We start from the raw sequence: 22,781 nt of genomic DNA on the forward strand, positions 1-22,781 counted from the left end.
CTGCCCTGTCCCCCATGTGGTCCAGCAGCATCCGCACCAGCTCCCGCACGTGGGACTTGAGGCACTCTCCGTCTAGCCTGGTGTGGGACGAGGAGCCCTGGTGCTTGTCAGCCAGTGAGAGGAAACGGCTGGGACAGAAAGCGGGGAACAGGGCTTAGCAGAGCCCACCTGCCAGCAGGAGGCCTGCAAATGCGTCCTTCTCTGCCAGCCCCCTCTTCTGCGTGCCGCGCCACTCCTGGCCCGTTCAGCAGCCCTGCGGCTCACCAGCAGCCACAGCTCAGCTCCTCCAGGATGCCCCGTTGTCACTCAGGGTAGGACTTGTCCGTTTTGATCATCATCCAGGCCCTCTTCCTGTGAACCAGGAGTGTGAGCCCCAGCCTCCATCAGCTCCCCCAGATGTCTTACCCCGTTCATCACGGGGACAAGGGGCTAGCACCCTAGGACCTCCCATGAGCACTGTCCCTGGAGTGTCCCATCGTCATAGGGAAACCACCAGTTTCTCTGTTTTCAGAGCCTGGAGGCCTTCATGTTCACGGGTCTTCAGTTCCTGAAGGAAGAAGCCACTTCTGGCCTGAGTCTGTGGTCTGGTGGACTCACAGGGGCTGGGCGGGACTCAGGTCTAGATGTGAGCGGTGGAAGGTGTGCAGGCCAGAGACAGAGGGATTGGTCAGCCCCCTCCAGGGATCACAGGGGCTGGGTGGCCCTCAGGCCCTCTTCCACTCTTAGGACTTGGGTGGGGACAGAAACTCCTGCTGGGGCCATTCCTGCAGAACTTCACCCACCCGACAGCAAGCTGCTGGGCAGACAGGCCTCTTGTGTTGCGAGGGAAACTTCCAGGCTGAGGGAGGCCATCCGAAGCACCCCCCTCCCCAGCTTTCCCCTCCCTCCCCGGCCTGGCCACGACCAGCTTGTCTGTGATGTGTCCACGATGCTGGCTCTGCAGAGGCGGTGGCACTGGTCTGGCCATCAGCTTTTGATGCAGATGCAGGGCTTGCACTCCAAGTACGGAGGTGGAAGTAGTTCCTGGGGGGTGGGGAGCAGGTGGGAGGTTGAGGCCTGGGAGCCCAGGGAGGTGGCAAGGGGAGCGGGCCATGAGAGGATGGGGGCAGCGGGCAGGGCCTCCCAGCACCCTCTGTCCCGCTGGCTCGCCTGTCGGTGGTCTGGGTCCGCATGGGTGGGGTGGAGGAGACTGAGGCTAAGTCCCCAGCCTCGTCAGTCTTGTCATCACTGTTGTTCTGGATCAGATCAACCTCCTTCTCGTCCCCTGGATCCTTCTGAGGCCAAGGCCGCTGAGGGCATGACAGGCCATCAGCTTCATTCCCATAGTTGCCTGGAGGCAGAGGAGGGCTTGCGAGTACCTAGGGTCCCCACCCTGCCCTCCAGTCTCAAGCTTTGTGGAAGGGAAGAGGGAAAGTCAGGGAAAGGGGAAGGTGCTGGGGTCAGAGCCAGCACAGACAGGACAGAGCACTAGCCAGAGAAAGAGACCTCCCTGGGGCCCCGATGACCGCTGAACTCAAGGTCCCGCCCGGGAAGTGCCCTGGACTCCCACCCTCTCCTCGCCCACCCGGCAAGGCCTCGCTCCCTTCTGCAGGGGGCTTCTTTCCTGCCCGCGCCCCTCACACAGCCTAGCCCTAGGCGGAGCTAAGGTGCGCCCGGTGGGGCATGTGTGCACTCAGGGACGGATGCTGTGTGCTGTGTGGGCCCCTGAGGACACGTGAGGGAAGTGGTCAAAGTTCCCCTCCCCCCAGGGCTGCAGCGCGGGGCCTGGCGGTGACCACCCAGCACCCCACACCCCAGGCCTGAAGACCCCTCTGTGAGCCCAGCTCTCACCTATGGTGACCTCACAGGTGATGGGCTTGTCTCCATTTTCCCAATCGATCATTGAGGCCTCCAGAAAGGCTCCAAATAGAAAGAATTCTCCCACCTTCCACATGCAGCTCTGTGGAGAAGGTGGTTCAAAGCATCCTGAGAACTTAGCCGGGATGTTGGGCCTGGGGCCAGGCCTCCTCCTACCATCTCACAGACAGGCCCTGGTGGCTAATGGTGGGGGATATGCTACCCAGCTGTGGAGCTGGGAGCCCGGACACTGAAGGTCCAATTCCTTTTGCCTCCCAGCCTGGATGTCCCTGGGGGAAAGGCTGCTCTGTCCAACAAGAGGACATCCACCGCCAGGAACAGGGCAGAGGCAGGGCTCCACCTCAGGACCTCCGGGCAGAGCAATCGCAGGCAGTGGAAGGGGACACTGCTTCCTGGGCAGGGAGGTCTCATCCTGGGGTCCGGCCCCCGAGGCAGGCAGGGTGGCCACAGGCTGAGCCCAGGCCCAGGCTGCTGGGGCAGGAAGGGGACTGAGCAGGGGGCTCTGGAGGACAGCACAGCACCCCCATCCCCCCAAGCAGGGGCCTCACCTCCGAGACAGGCATGGCCTGCTCCCCCTGCATCTCCGAGGGGCCGGTGAGCTCAGGGTTGGAGGTGTCCAGGACTTCCACCCCCGGGCCCCACATGAGGCGGGTAAGAAAGAGCACGGCCTCCCCCAGGCCCTCGTTCCGGTCCTGGTGCTCGTCGGGCAGCATGTGGTTGCATATGGAGCTGCACACGCTCACCCAGGAGGGCCCAGCGTGGGCAGCACGCCTGCGGGTGGGGGCAGAGGGTGGAGGGGCTCGCTCGGGGTGGGGGGACCTCTTTGGGGTGCTCCCAGCCTGCACCTCCTGGTTGCTGAGCTGAGGACCTCATGCCTGGCTCAGGGAGTCACCCGAGGCCAGAGAGGGCCTGGGGGGCGGCTTGAGGCTCTCAAGGGGCCGCGGAGAGAGCTCGTGTCTGCTGTGCATGGTGATGGGGTGGCTTTCTCACGCGCATGGGGCACTGTTATGTGTCACCTTATTCCCTGTGGGGCCTGAGCCAGCGATGGCGCCCACGTACACCCACATCCACGTCTGTGCAGCGAAGTCGTGCTGCCCACTGCCTGGTGCCTGCTCCCGGGCCGCCAACAAGCCACTTAAAAGGACGGCTGTGTGCCACCACAGTCTCACCTGCTTCCGCAGACCCCTCCCCTCCTCTCCAAAGGTCCTTCCTCTCTGCCTCTTAAAATTGGCACAGAAAACAAAATGGCTTTGCTCTCCTGGGTGTAGACTCAAGATCCAGCAGCTCTGGGAATCTGCCCCTTTTTTTCCCAAGTTTCTCACAGACAGAAGTCCAGATGTCAAATGATTGTCATTCCTGACTGTCCTCTGTGAACCCTGCCCACCTGGCCTCAGGCCTTTCTGTCCCATGTGGAGAGTCCGTGGACACTGAGGCTGGCTCCTTCCAGGGACAGCTGGGCCGTCTGAGCGTGTGGCTGAGGGACACAGAGGGAGGGCACAGTCTCTGGGCCAGGTCCACCCCGGGCATGCCGGATGATTGTGGCATGGATGCCATCCTCGTCCGTCTCGTTGGCCTCATGGGGCAGCTTGGTGTCGGCCCCCTTGCCCACCACGGCGACGTCACACCTCCCGTGGCCCCTCGGCCCCGCGGGGACATGCACGGGGGCCGGCAGGACGGCCCTCCCGCAGGGCAGCCAGGGCTCTGCGGTGGTGAGCAGGGCCCCGAGCCCGGGCCGCTCCCACCCTCGGGGCCGCCGCGCAGCCCGGAGTGGAGCACAGTGTTGGTGCATGGAGTCCAGGCTGTCGGGCCCAGTGGCCCTGGGGCCACAGCTCCGCCTGCCTCTGGGCCAGAGGACACATGTTCCCCGAGCCACGGCCCGGTCATGCCCCCGGGGGTGTGGTGTGGCGGAACTGGCGCCTCAGGAGCAGGGGGCTGGGACCTAGGCTGCTCCAGAGCGTCAGGGTCTTGCTGGAACAGATGATTGTGGCACGGATACAGGAACAGGTAGCCAGACGGCTGGGTGGGGAGACGGATACAGGGTGGGTGGGGGGCTGCCAGGCCAGCTGAAAATGTAGACGGATGGATGGGTGGATGGTAGATGGATAAATGGATAGAAGATGGATTAATATGTGGACAGGCGGGTGGGTGGATGAGTGGATACACGGGCAGGTGGACAGGTGTGCACATGGCTGGCTGAACTGGGGGACATTTAGCAAGAAAGGAGAATGAGACTCAGGAAGGACATAAAATCTGCCTTCAAAGGTAAAGGCTATTTGAAGAGGGAATGGGTTTATTCTTTCTGTCCTTTCATAGAGAGATCAGACTAGGTGTTTTTAAGGTCTCTTGAAGTTTCCATGTTCTATGGTTTTGTGATTTTTATGTGTATAATCTTGGGTTTTGAACTTCAGTTTCCTGGCCTGAATGATAGTTATAATGTGCACCAGCCAAGTGTCTGCTAGGGTGAACCTCAAGGAATCGCCAATTTGTTCAACCTAGTAGTTTAGTGGCACCTCCAAGACACAACTTCTCTTGGCCTCATTTACCTCTTCTGTAGAATGGGGAGGAACGCTGATGCCTCCCTCACTGTTTGCTGAGGGTCAGATGTGATAGTCACACATTGTAGTGTCACTGTCAAAGGGCTAACGAGGTCCTTACTGTACCCCCAGTGACAAGTCCACTTGAGGGGCTTGGGTGGAGCCCAATGCCAGCTTGTGTGCCTGTGGTTCCCGGGCTGGCCGTGTGCTTAGCTGTTGTCTGTCAGGCCAAGGGCACTTTCTCTGCCTGGCCCAGCCATCGTCACCAGCCCTCTGGGCCACCCCTCGGAGTTCCTTCACCGACCCCATGGAGGTTTGACCCCAGGTTCCCATAGACACAGCCCCACATGGCTGTTCTCAGGTGGCCTGGGTCCCTTGATGGATGGTCAGTGGAAGTGTTTGAGGGCCCAGCGTCACTGCATCTGGTGCTGAGAACCATGGGGCTTTGTCGGGACTCACAAACCCTAACTTCACCACCGACCAACTGGGTGACTGGGGAAGCCCGGGTGCTGCTCTAAGGTCCAGGCTCCCCAACTGTAAAAGGGGGCAATGCTGCCCACCCCGTGGGTCTCCTGTGAACCCCGCAGACTGGCTGCAGGTAGTCATTGTGTTTGTGTGCAGACAGGGCACCCCATTGCCCTGCACACCCCATGGCTGTGTGTACTTGTGGCCCCACCCGAGTTCACGGTCCTGGCCAGGCTGAGACCAGGGGCTGGCAGGGTGGGAAGGACAGCGTGCCCTGCGCTCCCAGAGCCATGTGCACCCACGCTGACCAGGCCATGCGACTACACACCAGGCTGGCAACACGCGTAACCATCTTGAAGGACCCCACGAGGGTGCCACTGCGCAGCAGGTTCTTGGAGTGAGTCACCTTCCAGGCAGATCCACCAGCCGCCAGTCAGGAGGGATGGGGCTGAGGCTTTCCACGGGGCAAAGAGTTGACTCTCAGTGGTGCCACCTCACTCTTTCTGGGGACCTGAGCTTCACGGAAGCAGGAGGGCATCCGGCAGGGCAGGGGTGGCTCTCTGGGGCTTAGCATCAGGCCGTCCTGCCTTCTGTGTTTTGCGGGCTCCCAGGTACGGGTGAACAGGTTGTACACTCTCCAGAAGCATCTGGCTGATGGAGTGAGTGGGGCCCAAATCCAGCCAGTGCTCGACTTGCTCAGATGTGTGTCTGGGTGCAGGTCTGCTTTTCTGTGGCTGGCCCACCCAGAGGGGGCGCCCTTTGCAAGTCTGCACAAAGGTGCAGTTGGAGCCCTGCCTGCCAGGGAGTGTGCCCCACTCACCAAGGTCTTGATGATCCTATTGAACATGCCATCAGGGGAGATGTGGAAGTCAGAGATGAAGCGCTGGAGGGGGAAGGCCCCAGACCTGGTGTCTCTGGGCCGGCAGAGGCTGAGTGCCGGGCCCCTCCCTCCTGGCAGTGCCTGTCTGCACCCGGGCCATGTCCCGTGAGCCCCAAAATGTGGATGAGCAGGAGGAGGAAGAACCACTGGTCCCCGCTGACCCTGACGCAGCTGAGAGCTGTGCGGCCCTGAGCAACACATCCTCTGAACCCCAGCTTCCTGAGCTGTCAAGTGGGGGTAATGACCCACCTTAGAGTCTCGTTACCGGGCTTGATGAGGCACACGAGATGCTGGAAGGTACACTGTGGCTATCAGGGTCCCATGGACATCACCATTAAAGTACAATGCTGCCTGCACGCTGCACCCCAACTTCAGAGGTGTTAACTTTTACAGTAAGCTGAGCCTTAGAACTGAGAACGGATGAACTTACTTGGCTGTCCATGTAAATGCCGTGGCTGTGACCCGTCCTCCCCAGCTGGGAGCTGCCACGCACAGGTGCAGCTCCCCCTGACTTCTCCTGACCTCAGTAGTACCAGCGCTGGGAATGAGGGTGTGGGCAGTGAGCAGAGGGCCCACTGCTTTGGTGAACTTGTGGGCAAGAGAAGGAAGAAATGTGGCCCAAGTACTTGGAATAAATGAGGAGAACCTTCTCCCAGCTGCTGGAGGCTCACGCTAGAGCATTGTGGGTAAAAGTGCCAACTTTAGAGCCAAAAAGCCTGAGTTTTGGGGCCAACCACTTCTTTCCTGGGCCTCAGTTTACCCCTCTGTGACATGGGGATTAATGATCCAGAGCCACCCTGGGGAAATGCTCCGGGGCACCATTCACGAGGTTGCTAGGAGGCGTGGTTGTAAATCTAAATGAGATGACCCCAGTAAGCATTCAGCCCAGGTCACGTCAGGGCACAGTGCATGCCAAGTGCTGTGCATAGCAGCTCTCTGCCCAGGTGGTGCTGACCACGGGGGCTGAAGCTCTGGAGAGGCGGGTGGTCCACGCATCTAGAAACACAGACAGTACCTGACCCCTTGGGGAGACACCCCAGGTAGGTAGGTAGGAAATTAGGAAAGAAGGTGGCCCAGGAAAGGGCTCCAAGCAGCAGCAGCACTTGAGCAGTGGGCAGAGGGAGAAAGGCGGTGAGGACAGGAGCTGGTGAGACAGGGGAAAGCAGGAGAGGGCAGGAGAGGTCCCCGGGGTAGGGGGCAGCAAGAGGATGGAAGGACCTGGGCAGTCAAGGGAGAGGGGATGATGGTGGACCCTGAACTTAGGAACAGCCAAGTCCGTGGTGAATTGGCTGTTCCTAGTTTCAGGAAAGCTGGGGGTGGGGTAGACGTGACTGCAGGGAGTAAAGTGAGGGAGGGGTGGTCACTAGGAGGTACGGGGGACTGAGGAAAGGCACAGCTGGACGGATAGACAGACACAGGTGGGCAGGTAGATGGACAGATGACAGGCTTCTAGCTCCTGTCCTCGAGCAGGACAGTTCTCCTCGCTGCGCTTAGACTCTGTGGAGTGAAAGGCCTTGCAGGCCAAGGAGGAGCCAGAAGCAGAGCAAAGGCAGAGCCGGTGACGCAGAGGGGAGGGTGTCGTGCTAGATCCTCTGGGATGTAGAGAGTGATTCTGGACAAAGGGGAGGGGGGGTTCTAGGTAGAAGGAAGATGCCGGTGGGCAGGACTGGATGCACCCACGGAGAAGGGGTCTTGCTCTGGCCTGTGGACGGCCAGGTTGCTCGGAGAGAGTGATGGTTGTGAGCTTCCCTTCTCGAAAGACAGGTCTCCCTTCTCGACAGCCAGGCAGGAGGGTCAAGGCCAGACCGGGTGCCCCAGAGCTGTGCCGGCCCTGGCGGAGGGAGGGGCTCAGCTAGCACTCTGAGCTGTCTGCGCTCATAGTTCTTCTATCTCTGGAGCTGATTTCCCTTTTGTAATTACCTACGTGATGTTGATTATTTTCACCTCCCTCTATCATGTTTAGCGGTGTCAAAGGCAGGTTCCCATCAACTCAGAGAATTAGCAGGAAGCAGTCCACCCCCTGGGACCAGGGGGGATATTATAACAGGAAGAGGAATTTAGCCCAGAAAGAGAAGAAAAGGGAAAGAAAATTCCAGCTTTGGGGCTGGAAGGAATCATGGGAAGATAGTTTAGAGCTCTGGTTCTCAGCTGGGGGCAATTTCAACCCCTAGGGTGCATCTGGAAACCTCTGGACACTTCTTGGTTGCTACCCCTGAGTGGAGGATTGCTACTGGTGTGCAGCAGGTAGAACCAGGGACGCTGCTCAGCATCCTGTGATGCACAGTGCTGAGTGAGAGGAGCTCGGGATGAGAGGAAAGAGAAATTGGACAAATCACTTACTTGGGTTTGTGAAAAGGAACAAAAATGTGATCAGGTATAAATTGAAGATGGTCCAAAGATGAGCAGAATAAATAGTCTTAGTGGATATAAATTCAGAGTTTGGAAAACAGATTCGAGGCTAGAACTAGGAGGTATCCTGTTTGCAGCCCCCGCATAGCCAGGCATGAGCCTGGTCCACAGAAGGTGCCCCGTGGATGTCTGTTTCTTCATTTGGGTAAGTATCCATTTGTCAACGAGTCACCAAAGACCTCCAGGTACATGCCAGTCCCTGGGCTGGGCTACAGCGATGCAGGAGACCAAGAGCCTCCCAGTTTAAGACATGAAGGATCAACTGCAACTCAGCAATGTTACTGTCAGAGAGAGAGGAATGCCCTGATCTCTGACCTAGAGAGTGCACGGAAGGCTGCTCAGTGCAAAGACATTTGAGCTGGGCCCTGCAGGGTGAGTAGGAGTTTGCTGGGGAGCCACAGAGTGGGGAGAACAGCTCTGTGTCCTTGGAAAGGAGGAAGGCATTTGAATGAAACATGAGGTGTGTGGGTCCAGTGCAAGGTGAGTCCTCCAGTCACCCCAACATGCCTCGCCAATATCAGATAACCATGGAAGGCTGTGGGCGCCCGTCTCCATAGCTGTTCGGGAAAATTAGACCTTATCGGGGCTAGAGGCTTTTCCAGTCAGGGATACGTCCTGACATGAGGTCAGAGATGGGAGCCTGAGTTTCCTGGCTCCTGGGAAGGTTGCCACACAGGGCTGAGGGGTGTCCTGAACAGTGAGGTCCCAGTCCTGTGGGAAACCAGATGTAGGAACAGGGCCCATCTGTGGTTGCTTAGGAGACTTCGGCCAGGCCCTGACCGGAGCCCGGGTCCCTGTGAAGGGCAGCTGCATGCTTTCTTCCTGAAGGGGTGCAGCTGGGGGCTCCCACAGCTGCCTAAGAGACGTCCTCTCACACGTGGCAGATGGTGCCTTCTGCCCTCACCGCTCCTCAGGAGACGCTGAGGCACAGGACAAGGATGCCTCACGTGGGCTGGCCTGGCTCCCCTCACTGCCTGGAGCCGCCAGGAGAAGCAGGCGGGAAGCCCCTCCAGAAAAGGGAGGGCCAGGGCCCCCCTGCCAGTGACCTCTGGCTTAGTCCGACGTGCGTCAGGCATCTGCGGGGCTTCCCTCCCCAGTGCTGACTACGATGGGTCCCTCCCTGGAGCCGAGGCACAGTGCTGTCTGGGGTGGCCATCCAGGGTGGCAGGCAGAGAGCTGGGCAGAGGCCAGATGGTCCAGGCCCTCTTCTGTCTATAATGCTCTGCGATCGTGGCACTTCCCAATTGGAGACCTCAGTCTCCGCCCCGCAGAGAGAGGTTCAGGCACCCGTGACGACAGCGGGCAGGGAGCGCATGCACACAGAACCGACTCTGTCACTTAGCACCTGGGCCAGGTCCTTCTCCAGGAGCCTCAATGTCCCTTGTGTAAAATGGGCTTGATGGTGACAACTTCTGACAGTTGCGAGAATCACAAGACATGACGCCCTTAGAAGAGTTTAGGAGATGGCACAGCACATCTCAGGTGCTCGCTATGGTTCCGGGGCCACCACGGGCCGGGGCCCGGGCCTGGGAAGCAGCTGGAAGCAGGGCTCACGGGAGCAGGGCTCCTCACAGGCACTGCTGGGAGCGGCACAGGAGGGCCTGGGGCAGTGTTCCTTTCCCAGGGTGGCTCCTGGTCAGACCAGTGTCAGGCTGGGATCCAGACCAGGGGTTCAGAGGACAGGGCACTGCGCATCAGTGTGCTGGGGGTTGGACCACGGCAGGTCGGGGTCACCCCAGCTGGTAGCCCTTTGTGCCCCATGACTCCCAGCTTCTCCTGTTGGGCACGATGAGCCGGTGCCCAGCCCTGGTCACCCTTTAGAGGCCCCTTCCCTGAGGGCAAGGGCACTGACCTCATTGTAGGAGGGGCAGTTAGCACACTCCTTCATGGATGTGCACTTCTCGTCGTCCCCACCGCCCCGCACTCCACGGGGTCCATGTTCAAGCTCACCAGCTGCCGGGCCTCCATCACGGTGACGCCGACCTGCGCAGGTGAGGGTGAGGGGTGAGAGGGAAAGCCGGTGAGGCTTGGATCTGTTCCCATTGGAGTCAGGGGCTGGGGCAGAGGGCCAGAGGGGGCAGGAAGCTAGCACTGGGCTTGGGTGCCAGTCTGAGCGCTGCCTCGAGCCTGCTGTGATCCTGGGCTCTTTTCCCGCTGAGCTCAGTGTCCTCATTTATAAAGAAGGGGTGTGGGTGGATCACCTCCCAGTCGGGGTGCACTAGAATTACCAAGGGGGAGGGCGTGGTGGTGATTGAAGACCCCGAGGCCCCGACCACACTCCAGACCAACCCGATCCAATCTTGGCCGATGGGGTAGGATGCGTGGGGCCCAGCATCAAAATTTTTAAAGCGCCCAGCGGATTCCAAGTGCTGTGAGTTCTCCCCCGGCATTGACGACCCGGCCTCACAGAGAACTGCAAACTTACGTCCCAGGTTTCACGCGCTCAGGAATGAAGCTTTCTACATTAACATGAATTTCATTTTCTGCTCCAGCATTTCCCATCTGTGTGTGTGTGTGTGTGTGTGACACAACCACTTGAGCTACAGCCTCCCCTCCAGCATTTCTCACCTTAACCCTACCGGCCTCTTTTTCATTCCTGGTATTTATATATATATATATCCAAATGGCCCCCTTTCCACATTCTTAGTTTCCCCTCTTTTGGAGAGTTGGTATTTTATTGTTTAAACTGCTAAATATGATTTTACTACCGAGAATGTCTTTCTCTTTTACATAAAAAAGAATAACCATGAAAATCATCATCTGCTGTGTCCATCAAAGTCTCATAAATATTCTGAAGGCCAAGGAAAATCCACACATCAAAACTAATGATGCTTAAAAAAGAAAAAGAAACATCTACGTCTATAAGAACGTTGTCAAGCAAGTGTATAGAACTGGAAACTGACCATGTACTAATTGAAGTAACCCTTGAGCTGTGAAAGCAAGCGTTTCTGTGTGGAACTTGGCATCCCAAAGGGCATGAAGCTGACCCGGCGCAGTCATCACTGCTCTGTCAGGGAGCTTAGGAGGAGACAGAGCCAGCTCGGAGGAGTTTATTGTGAAGAAAGTAAACAGACACCAGAAGTCCTTCCAGAATATGCTTAGCATAGTACGTGATAGAGTTTTAATCTCTATGAAACTTCTTATACCAAAAGTTTTTAAAAATCTTATTTTTCCCACAATGAACCCATCCACTCCTCTCCCTTAAAAGAAAATCAAAACCAAACAAACAAAAAACTATTTGCAACTTAAGACTGGGAGTCAGACAGACACAGTTGGGCACTATAAGGTGCTAAAAATGTTCCATCAGGAGACTGACCTTCCCAATGTGAGTGGTTGGCTGGTTTTTATGTTTTTCATCCAAAGGCCCAGCAATAATGATAGCCTTTTTGCCCGCAGTCCTTTTCAGGACCCAGCGTTTCCACCTTTCTCCACTGAGCAGAGCCAACAATGGTGGACAACCCAGGCTGGAAGCCCTGAGAGCCAAAGGGTAGGAGGTAGAGAGGAGAGATGGCAGAGGGTTGAAAGGAGAAAAGGGTGGGGGTGGGGTGAAGACGCTGCAGTGGGTGATCTTGGCTGGCAGAGAGGTGGCCCTGAGGGGACTCTTGAGGGTGCACACTGGAGGTTGCTGCATGGTATTGGTGGAGGAGGGGAATGCCATTCCTGCCGCCCCTCCCCCACCTGGGGCGCTATGGAGGGGAAACATATAACATGGACTCGAAATTTTTAAAAAATTCTGAGGAAGGGGATTAACCATCCTTTCCTTCCATTCTTCAGTCATCAGCAGAGGATTTGATCTCTCTAGGATGGAACATGAGGCGGCAAAGAGAGACACAAAAGGACCAAATGACCCACTGACCCAAGAAACTCTTTTGGTAATTGGCTATTCCATCCTCTCCTTCCAAGACATAAGGGACATAACTCCAGGTGGCTTCATGAATGTCTTCACAGGGAACAATGAGTATAAATCTATACCTCTGTCCTGGGAGAACCCAAGTCGTGGTGCTCTGTGACCAGCCTCTGAAGGAGCTGATCATGCTGCAGGGACATCTCTGGGAGCTGGAGATGAGGGATGGTGGACTAGATAGTACTGCTCTTTTGAAACATCCTTTACCTTCCCCCATCTCCAGGTGACAGGGTTAAGACATGACCAGATTTTCATTTTGAAAAGGCCACTCTAGTGGTGGCATAGAGGATGACACAGAGGCAGCAGCATGAGGGCAGAGAGACCAGATAGGAAGTGGGTGCCATATTGCAGTTGAGTTGGGGTCTAGGGTCAGTGGTGGTGAGATGACATGGAAGTGAAAACTGGAGAGATTTTTGAAGGAAAAAAACAAATATGGTCTTGGTGCCAGGAAGAGAGGGTAGCGACTGGATTCAAGACTCCATGACCCATCAAGAACATCTCGGCCAAACACCAAGCTTTGCCCATCTGATGTTGGAAACTGCATATTCATAGGAGGAAGCTGTGGCTTCTCTTTTTTAAGATGCCAGTAATCAGGAAAGCGTTTCCATATTACATGCATCCTAAACAGATGAAACAAAGGGTACAGGTACACCATGGTCTCTTCACTTCAGGACCTCTTTTCAGTGCCACCCAACCTGTAGGATGGTTCTGAGCTCCGAGGATCCTTCCCGGATCTGGGTGTAGCTAAATTCTCCTCCTTTCATGGGCTGAGGTCTTTCTAACTCAGCAAAGCCAAGTTCTCCAAGACAGTGAATTTCATCTGATAGCTCTTCTTGCTTTATGCATTGTACTCATTGAAAGCAAGAAAGATTCCACATTTGCATCTGCATCACTCTCTCTCCAAGTGTGTTAACACTCGCACTTGAGATATCTACCAACCTGTCTGGGAATATTGTGTTACCAGGTTAAATACAACCGTTTGGTTCAATTCAGAATGTTTACAAAGTCTTTGGAGGGAGACCATTCCAGTTCACTTAATAAAATTGAGGGTGTGGCCCTGCAAAGCTGAGGATCAGGTCCCAAGCTGGGGAGGCTGCACTGGGTCCTGTTGCCCTGGGTGGCCCTCTCCCAGCAGCAACCAGCTGTGCTGGTGCCCGTCCTGCCTGCACAGTGGCCCCACTAACAATCTGACAGTTACAAGTCTCTCCTTTTCTCAGCCATTTGGTCTCCAGTTTTAGAAACATACAAATTAAAAAATTAAGTGTTAATTTTAGAAAATATAGTGAAACAAAAAGAGGAAAAAAAAAGCACCCACATTCTCATCATCTATAACTAGCCAGGACTGACATTATTTCCAACATTAAAGTAATACAAAATGACAATTTGAAAAACACACTAAAAATCTTCTTTTCAGAGGTACTTGTATTCTAACTGCTGGAACGTTTGTGTGCGTGTTCATTGGCCTCTTTATAGATCCCCAGGTCCCTCTCACTGATGCCGCCCATTGCTGGACACAGCACCGTCAGGGGGCCTGTTCTCAGGCTCCTGGCTGGGGTTGTGCTTCTCTACTTACAACACTGCCGTGGGGCCTCCCAGGAGCAAGCTCACCGTGAGAACTTGTATTCAGCGTGTGGTTCTCTGTGATGCCCAGATCCATGCCTCAACATCTAGCCATTACCCCCCACTAGAGCAGAGCTGCAAAGGCACAAGGCATCCAGTTGCCCCACCTAGCTGGTAATCCTTGGGCTGCCCAGCACTTGGCTCCATCTCAATGTCTGGCTTGGATCTATGGAGGAGAATGTCCTGTCAGGCTGGGTGTAAGGGGACTGCTTGCAGGGGAGGAGGAGGGCACTGGCAGTGGTTAGACCCTGGAGAAGGACAGAAGGACAGAATCATGGTCGTCAAATACTCCAGGACTGCCAAACAGAATGGGGATTAGTTGCTCTCAGAGGTTCCAACCAATGGCAGAAGTGACAGGGCGACAGACATTAGGTCAACAGGTTCCAGTGTGGGGCTGGGCAGCTCTGTGATTTCCCTTTGCCTGGAGGTGTTCAATGATCTGGGAACAGGCCCCGGCCTTTGTAGGAAGAGAGATGAGAAAGACTTCCAGGAAAAGAAGAAAGGGGCAGAGTTAGGCAGGAGCTGTCCACGGTGTCTGATTCTACCCCACCCAAACTCCAGAAAGGGCAAGCTGGGTCCTGCCTGACTGGATGAAGGCAACTTCGGCTGGGGGGCTCCTGCCCTCTCGCCGCTGTTGGAAACGTTGTTGGTGAGTGCTGTGACGGCAGCTAGAGACACAGTCAGGATCTGGCCCATCCCCAAGACGCATGGCCAGGCAGTCAAGGTCCTCCCTCTCCAGCACTGCTGGTTCATCTAGGGAAGAAGAAAGGTGGGTTAGGTGGGCTGGATGATGCAATAGTGACAGTCTCTCCCCATTGGCTTTGGCATCCAGAAAGCTGAGAGTCAAATTCCAGGTTTAGTTGGCAGCATCTGCGTAGAATGTTATGATCTTTATATCTGCAGTGTTTCTGACCTAATCTTGATCTTGGATTTTAATTGATATTTGATCTGGTCTTCCTTCTTTATTTTAATTGAATGTATCTCATTCCATATGTAGGCACTGAATATCCTTTGTGGAAGAAGGTAGAGAATAAAGAATTCATACTTACATACCTCTCATATCATTTACTGAGAGGCTACTGTGTGCCAGGCACAATGCCAGGGACTTTCTGCACATATCTCTAGTCCTCACAGTCACATCCTGCCAAAACAGACACTATTCTCATGCCACAGATGAAGAAACTGAGGCTGAGGAAGGAACTCATCCATGTGAAATAGCTGATGGGATTCAGAACCTAACCCTGGACTAATGTATATTAATCCAGTGAGATGAAGAAATGATGATTCTGAGACGGTGGGTTTGGGACTAAGCCAACAGCTCAACCTTCTCCAATGGAGGAAGGAGACCAGCACAGTTGGAATTGGCATGGGGTCAAGAGAGAGGGAGAGAGATTCTGGGACCAGTGGGACACCCAGGGGATGCTGAGGAGGGAAGCCGGGAGCCCTGAGGATGGGCATGTGAGCCACAGACTTGGGTCAGAAAGCTACAGACAGCTCCCCTTTATACTCCTTTTCTTCCCTATCTTCCATCTGTCCTCCTTGGCTTGTCTTAAACTGCTATCTTGCCCCCTCCTGAGCCTCCTGTTCCAGTGGCACCAGTGCCACAGGCCACTGACCCACCCTGCCTCTCTTGCCAGGGCCGTCAGTCAGTCCCTGGAGCTCGATGAGAGGGCACAATGGGGAAGAAGCAGGACCGTGCGTCCCGACAGTGAGCAGGCCGACTCTGGTTTTCCCCCAGAAGTAAGGAATCGGCCAAACAACTTTCGTTTTTTGTTTTTCCCTCCTCTGATTGAAAACCTCTAGCTTTCTGTGTGAAGAAGAAAAGTGGGAATAAAGAGGGCAGAAGGAGCCCACCGGGCAGAAGGTTCTGCCCAGTTCTAGACCAGAGGAAATGCGGTTCCCACCTTCAGCCCTCGGAGCTCCCTCTTTCGGAGGACCGCGGTCACAACCTGGCTCCTCAGCCAGCCAATGGGAGGCCAGGCCCCGCCCAGGCGGCCCCGCTGGCAATCGCAGAAGACCCTGTTGGGGCGCTGCCCGCGGAGGGGAGGCCTTTAGTCCCTGTGAAGCGCAGAGAGAGGGCCGGAGGGCCTGGGCTCTGCTGGGGTCAGGGTCGCACCTCGATACCTTGTCTTCGGGGTTCTTCCTTGTGAGGTCGGTTCTTGCCGAGCTTCATGGCAGAGATCACGCTCCTCCCGGCTCTGTGAAGGGGACGCCAGAATGAGGCAGAGGATGGACGACAGGAGGAAGACACACCAACACAGAAGAGCAAAACCCGAGAAAACGCAAAGAGGGAGAGCCCAGCTCGAGCCCCTCACCTACGGGTCCCAAGATATACTGGGGGCCAAACTTCCCACACTGGGAGCCATGAGTGGGACTTAGGGCAGAGGAAACCCCACCACTTCTTCCTTCCCCATGCCTTTCACCAGTGAGGAACAGGTCCGGGCCGGCAACCAGAGAAAGTGGGCTGCAGAAGCGTTTTCACTGGGCTGATCCCAGCCCCTCAGTCCAGTCTTGGAGCTCTGAGCTCTGCCAGTGCCACCAAGCTCATCTTCCCTGTCCGTGCACCCCACCTCAGCTGGGTGGAAGGAAACTCAGACGATCAGACACAAGCCTGAGAACAGAAGGGCAGAAGCAGGACTCAGGGCCAGAGGCTGGTGAGGAGGTGGGATGTGTGTTTGAAACTAGCTGCTTAGTTCTCTGATGGCTCTGGTGCTCAGAGCCTGCCTTGTCTTTCCCAACCTCTCCTTGCGTCTTTCCCAACCTCTCCTTGCCCTGGGATTCTCCTTGGTCCCTAGTGAAGAGGAGGAGATGGGTCCTTTCCCGTCTATCTTTGTTCCTGGCCTTGCTCACTCTGCCTGTCTCTGCAGAACCCCCCTTTATGCCAACCCCTAGGAACATATGGCAGGTTCCATAGATCCTACCTCTCCTTCTGGTTTGATGTGTCCTTGTGCCCCCAGGGAAAGGGCCTTGCAGTCAGGGGGGTTGAGGTAAGGGGGCAGGGGGTCCTCACTGTCCCTTCAGTGACATCCTCCTGGTAGCCAAGCTTGCAGTCCCTGGTCCAGGAGGGACCAGGAGTAGGATCAGCAGGGGGTGAAGTGCGGTATTCCATTACCGCATCAATATTGCATGAGCTGCACACCAGATTCTCTCCATTTCCCACTCTCTATCCTCCCAGCTCTGGCCTGTCATCCTGCAGGCCAAGGTGGGGTCAGGAGTGGACTCTTAACTGTAAGCTCACCTACAGCAGAACCCACCCATGTCTGGGGTCAGGCATCTCCCATGTGCAGGCTTTGATATGGTTTTCCCAAGGACCCCTGTTCTTTATGCTGGGTCATATGAGATAGGGGAAACTCTTTTTGCCACTGTAGAGATGGCCTAGAAGACTTAGGCCTCTCTACTTAGGGCTAGGGAGCCAGTCTCATCCCCCAAACCTGGCCCCGTCCTAGCTCTAGCCCTTTCCTTTATTCTTTGTATGCCAGATAAGGCACGGAGAGGTGTGTGTCTGTGTCCCGGTGAGAGGTCAACCAAGAACCACCTCTTTCATGCGGCATCAGCTCACAGTTTAGGGAACACTGGCATATTCATGATTTCCAAAACAGTCCCAAGGCAGGTGAAAGAAGGCTGAGGTAGCACTGACCTGTCTGCATTATCTGGCTTCGTATTATCTGGGACAGACCAGTGGGAGGAAGAGGGAAAGAAAGGCACTCTAGCAAGGGGAAATGGATGCCTTTGGAATTATCTTGTTTCTCCCCAAGATGAGACTATATAACCTTTCTCGAGCAACTTATCAGAACCAAAGGCTTTTTCAGATATTTGCACACTTCATCTTCCTAGCAGTTCTGGGAGGGCCATAGGCTTCTCATTCAACCCATGAAACACTTGGGGCTCTGAGATTTGGGATTGAAGCACACAGCTTCCACCTCCCAGGCTGACAACATTCTCACCGTGCCCTCAATGCTGTGGGATCGCACTTCTCTGCGAATGTGATTCCCATCCTGACCACTTGGAATTCTGGCAAAAAGTCTACTCATTCCAGCACTGCTTGCAGACGGGGACGTCATCTGCGAAGAGTCCCATGGACCATGCCTATGTTTACAGAGAGGGACCTCATTTCAAAATAAAGCGTCTATACATTTTGGAAGAAACTTATAAATATTAAATTACTGATGAACTAAAATTGAACAGATCAATGAGCCCATTAGAAACAGCCATGTGGGGGGGGGGCAGGTAGAGCTCAGTTGTGGAGTGTGTGATTAGCATGCACGGGGTACTGGGTTCCATCCCCAGGACCTCCTTCAATCCCCAGGACTTCTGTTTAAAAAAGTAATAAAAAAAATGAATAAATAAACCTTATTACCACCACCAACCCCAACAAAAAAGGAAAGAAACAGTCCTGTGGTGATGAGAAAGGAACTATCCCCTGAGATTTCTCCCTCCCTGAAGGGGACAGGTGTCAGCTGTGCTCTGACACTTGCAGCAGGTAGTGGGCCTATTATGGGCCTGCTCTCCACTTCCCATCTCACTAGCAAGACAAATAAAATAATTATAAATTCAGATGGTTACTGTAAGAAAAGAGAGCTCTATGATCATGTAACAGGACTTGGTCTAGATAGGGCCCGGGGAAGATTCCCCAGGGAAGAGATGGTCACACTGAGAATGAAGGATAAGCAGGGAGCAACTAAGCCCAGGAGGAAGCAGCCCACATAGAGCGCGTGCCCGAGGCCTCCCACAGGCGGCTTCCAGCCCAGATGGAGGAACAGGCACTGACGGGCCAGCCTCCCTGAAACAAGCAAAACCAAAACAGACAAAATACATGAAAAAACAATCTTCAAGACAAAGGACTTCAGGCAATGAAGGACAGTGATCCTTAAACACATACAAAGTGAGTCTAACAGACGCCCCAGTGCACTGGCCTCGGGAGAATATGCAGGCCGTGACACAGGGACAGGGAACGGAAGTAGGAGGGTCCACCAGACCCCCTCAGTCGAGGCGACAAAGCAGAGAGTCGGGTGAAACCAACGTGGATAAGAGATCAGAGGAGAGAGGGCTGGAGAGAAGGGAGCAGAACAGAGAAAGGCCCCTGGAGATCCGCAGTGGGGCCCCCTTGAGAATTCAACTGAGTGAAAAACAGGGCATAAAGGGTGAGAAAACACTTGAGATGGGGGGGTAAATACATTTTAAAATAGGAAACAGTGCATACAGCTCACGCAGTTCAAGGAAGAGAATCCATTCCTATAATTAGGGGTGGCCCGGAATAGACCACGACTGGATCAACTGTTGGTATAAGAAACTGACATATTTCGTATTGCTTACCATACCATTCTTTCTCCTGAAATGTCCCTGCAGCTCTACTTGAAAATATAATAACATTTTAAAGGAAGAAGGGACATGTTTTAAAAGTTAAAGAGATGAATGCAAAAAAAAATAAAAATAAAAAAACAAAAACAAAAGCACTATTCATTTTGATCAAATGTTTTTCTCTAAATCACTGTAAAACTTAACATATCCATTTATACCAAAAACACAACCATGGAAACAGGATGACAAAGAATACATCGGAAATTTGAGAACAAATAGGTTAAGAACCCAAACAGAATCCATAAAAATACAAATCACAGGTTTTTGAGCTATACAGACAGGTTTAATAAATCGAAGGGAAAGAACTAACAAACGGATACAACGCAGTATATAACATTTAACCCCACCACATGTCATCAAGGATAGGTTTATAAAACACTACAAATATCAAATACACGCTACATAAAAATAAGATAAACATAAAAAATCCTTCATCAAAAGTCATTTTGTCCTGAACAGTTGGTTCCTCGGTAGCACCATCAAGAGCTTCAGTATCATATTCTATTACAGTTTCTGGCTCAGTTGAAACAACTTCCTGTGAAAACAAAACAAAACAAAACAAAAAAACAAACTGCACCTTGAAAAACATCATACTTATTCACCTGGCTATTCACTGCATCAGTCACTGAGACAGAACACATTTGCTGCACCTATCACATCATAGGCACTATCCCGGGAAAAGCTGGCAATGCAAACGAAAGACAGATTCTGCTCTCTATTGTACCAGAAGCCGGGACACGTGAAAACCGATCCGCGCACAAAAGGACCACTCAACAGCTGGACAACTCAACTCAACGGACAGTCAGGGCACAAAGGAGAGAAGATTCTGGTGCATGTCTTGGCTCAGGGAATGTGGGGAAGACTGGACTGTGTCTTCAAAGACAGGCCCAGTGCAGAGGGGGAAGGGAACAGGATTCGAGGAAGGGCAGCTTGAGCAAAAGGACGAGGTGGGAAACAGCGTAAGAAGTCACATGGAAAACTAGAACACACTTAATGGGAACGGAATGGAAAGACCCCATTTGCAAGACTCCATAAGAGACATCATTTGATGGATCAAAAAATGAGGAGTGCAAAAAAAAAAAAAAAAGCCACAACAAAATAGAAGAATCTTCAAAACCTACCAAGCTTGCACAGGGAACTATCTATACATATCCAGTCACTTGTACTAATCTATAACGGAAAAGTATTCCAAGCAAAGAATTTAGATATAGACACTGCTTTCAGTAGGTGAGCATGGAAAATTTAACACAAGTGTACTATGCACTCGCATAACTGAAAGCACAGAAGGACTTTACTAATTGTATATTAAAAAACATAAGTCAAGAACTGAGATGGGAAAATGCAAACGTCAGAACGCAAAGGCAAACGTCCGTCCGCTTATGTTTTAACGACCCTCGATGGTTAGATATTAAAAGAAGAAGAAAAATAACAAAAGAAGACGGTACCTCCTCATCGGGAGACTGTGTGTCTTCCTCTTCTCCCGAGCAGCAGGGTGATGTTTCACCTAGAGAATGGAGTCACATATAGATTAGAGGCAACATCCACCACTGTCCATTGTACACACACACCTAAGTCTATCTCCATTCAAGAATCTTTCCATCAAATAACGGGGCATAAAAGAATTTCACAGGGCTGAAGCATTTTCTTGAAGAAAAACCTGGTCGTGGTTGGGCCATGTAGGAAGACAGTTGGCAAAAGGAAAACAAACAGAACTGGATGCGGTATCTGGATCTACAGCCTTCAGATATTGTGCACTGGAGTTTCATTTCTTCCTTTTAGTGTAGGTCCTGGGGACTGAACCCAGGACCCTGTGCATGGTAAGCATGCACTCTACCACTTGAGCTATACCCTCCCCTCTGTTTTTCTTCTATTTTATAATTTTCCATAATGATTGTGTGTGTCTTATCTCACAGAAATTTAAATTTTACACATAAAGCAAGATTTCATTATCCATATTAAACTGAAAATGCAAATGTAGGTGAAGAAAGCAAAAAACATAGTTTGATTTCAATATAAAAAAGAGAGGTTAACAAGGTGTTAGGCAGAATTTTAAAAAGCAGTCAGTTTAGTTTAGATATAAAGTAGACATTATTTAACATGATTCTGTAATGGATCATAAATTTAGATTCTATAAGAGATTACCATATAGCTTACCTCCTTCAATTGCTTGTTGCCACTAACCACCAACTCAAAAGGTGATCCCACAAAGAAAAAAGCGCTTAATTAATACGCACATGTCAATGGCAAGACAGTCCAATTACACTGTCATTATCAAGTGACTGTAAGCATTACCTTTATATTTTCATCTCTTGTTTTTAGCTGGATGTATGTTTTACTAGGAGCCTTAAACATGCCGTGAACTGCGATGCTATCCACACTATCCAGGAAAGAGGCCTATAACAGAAGACAGGGGAGCCATAAACTTTCATCTTTACAAACCCTTAGAGAAAATGTTACCTGCTAAACAATCATGGAAAGGCAAATTCACTTTCACTCTTCTTTCATGCAAGAAAAACACATCCCCCAGACATTGGCTCTTCATCATTTTACAGGTTATACTATAAACAAAGTGAGGGATGTAAACCATGACAGATGGTCTTCATCACCATCAACTAAAAGGCAAAAAACACAGTCCTAACTTATTTCAGAAACAAAGGCTTAGTACCAGGAAGCACACTCTGAGGAGAGAGGACAAAATGAAAAAGGAATCCTTCCCTCTCCCCACAACACGGAGCTCATCTACAAGCAAGAAGTCACACTGGCTCACTCAGTCCTCCACTGGTGAGAGTAAAACTCAAAGCCACAGCTGTGGCAGGTCTGAGTGACCACCAGAAAAGTAGCAGAAATGGTTGGGGAGTCTCAGACCAGCATAGGAGTATAAGCGCCAAAAAAATATTTTCCCTTTTCATTTCAGCTCCTGCCAAAATACAATTTCAAATGATCAAAAATCACCTAGACTGGGAGTCTGGAGAGCTTCTCCACCCTGTCTTCACATCTCTATTTTACTGGGCTCTTCAAAATGAATTTACAAGGAAGCCTTTGGTCTCACTCTCAGCCACTGTCATTAAATCACTTTTCACCATTTCCCCTGTTCTTTTCAATAAGAGTATGTGTCCACTTCCTGTGCACTTTGACCTCCCAACAGACCGAATGCCTACCACAAGACGACAATTTTAATGCTACTGTTGCAGTAACATAATGATGGGAAACGGATGGCACCTTCAATTGCAGCTCACTGCAATCGTCCAGGATTTGGAACTCAATCTTGAAGATTCCATTTTGTGGGACAATGTGATTTGTGACCTGGACAGTCCCTATTTCCTGATCTGTCCTGTCCCATCTGCTCCAGTATAGTTTCTCAGTATAGTTTCTCTGTGTTGCTGTTATGACTACATGATTGCTTCTTTCTTCAGGAGTCAGTTGATGGCCATCAGAATGGGTTACCTTCACCTAAGGTCAAAAGGAAACATTTTAAAATCATTGGACCCAGTCCCATCTGTGCTGTTCTCATGAAACCGAACTCTCAAAAATCGTTGGTTGCACCCTAACTTCCAGATTAAGTGGTCTCTCTAAGGTAGCATCCAACTCCACTGACCACTCCCTTCTTGATATTATGGCTTCTTTTGCCTTCTATGGCTCCACAATAACCTCCTTCATTTATACCCATCTGTCTACATCCTCATAATGGCTTTCTGGTTCCCCTTTCCTCTCCCTAAATGTGAGAAATTGTCAAGCTTCATTATCAGTTATTCCC

General features: G+C 52.5%; 1 pseudogene; it reads right to left on the minus strand.

The window, feature by feature from the left end:
- Nucleotides 1-22,781, minus strand: part of LOC116660432 — a 62,915-nt pseudogene that overhangs the window by 6,778 nt on the left and 33,356 nt on the right.

The sequence above is a fragment of the Camelus ferus genome, chromosome 29 (assembly GCF_009834535.1).
Source record: "Camelus ferus isolate YT-003-E chromosome 29, BCGSAC_Cfer_1.0, whole genome shotgun sequence".
Classification (NCBI taxonomy): Eukaryota; Metazoa; Chordata; class Mammalia; order Artiodactyla; family Camelidae; genus Camelus; species Camelus ferus.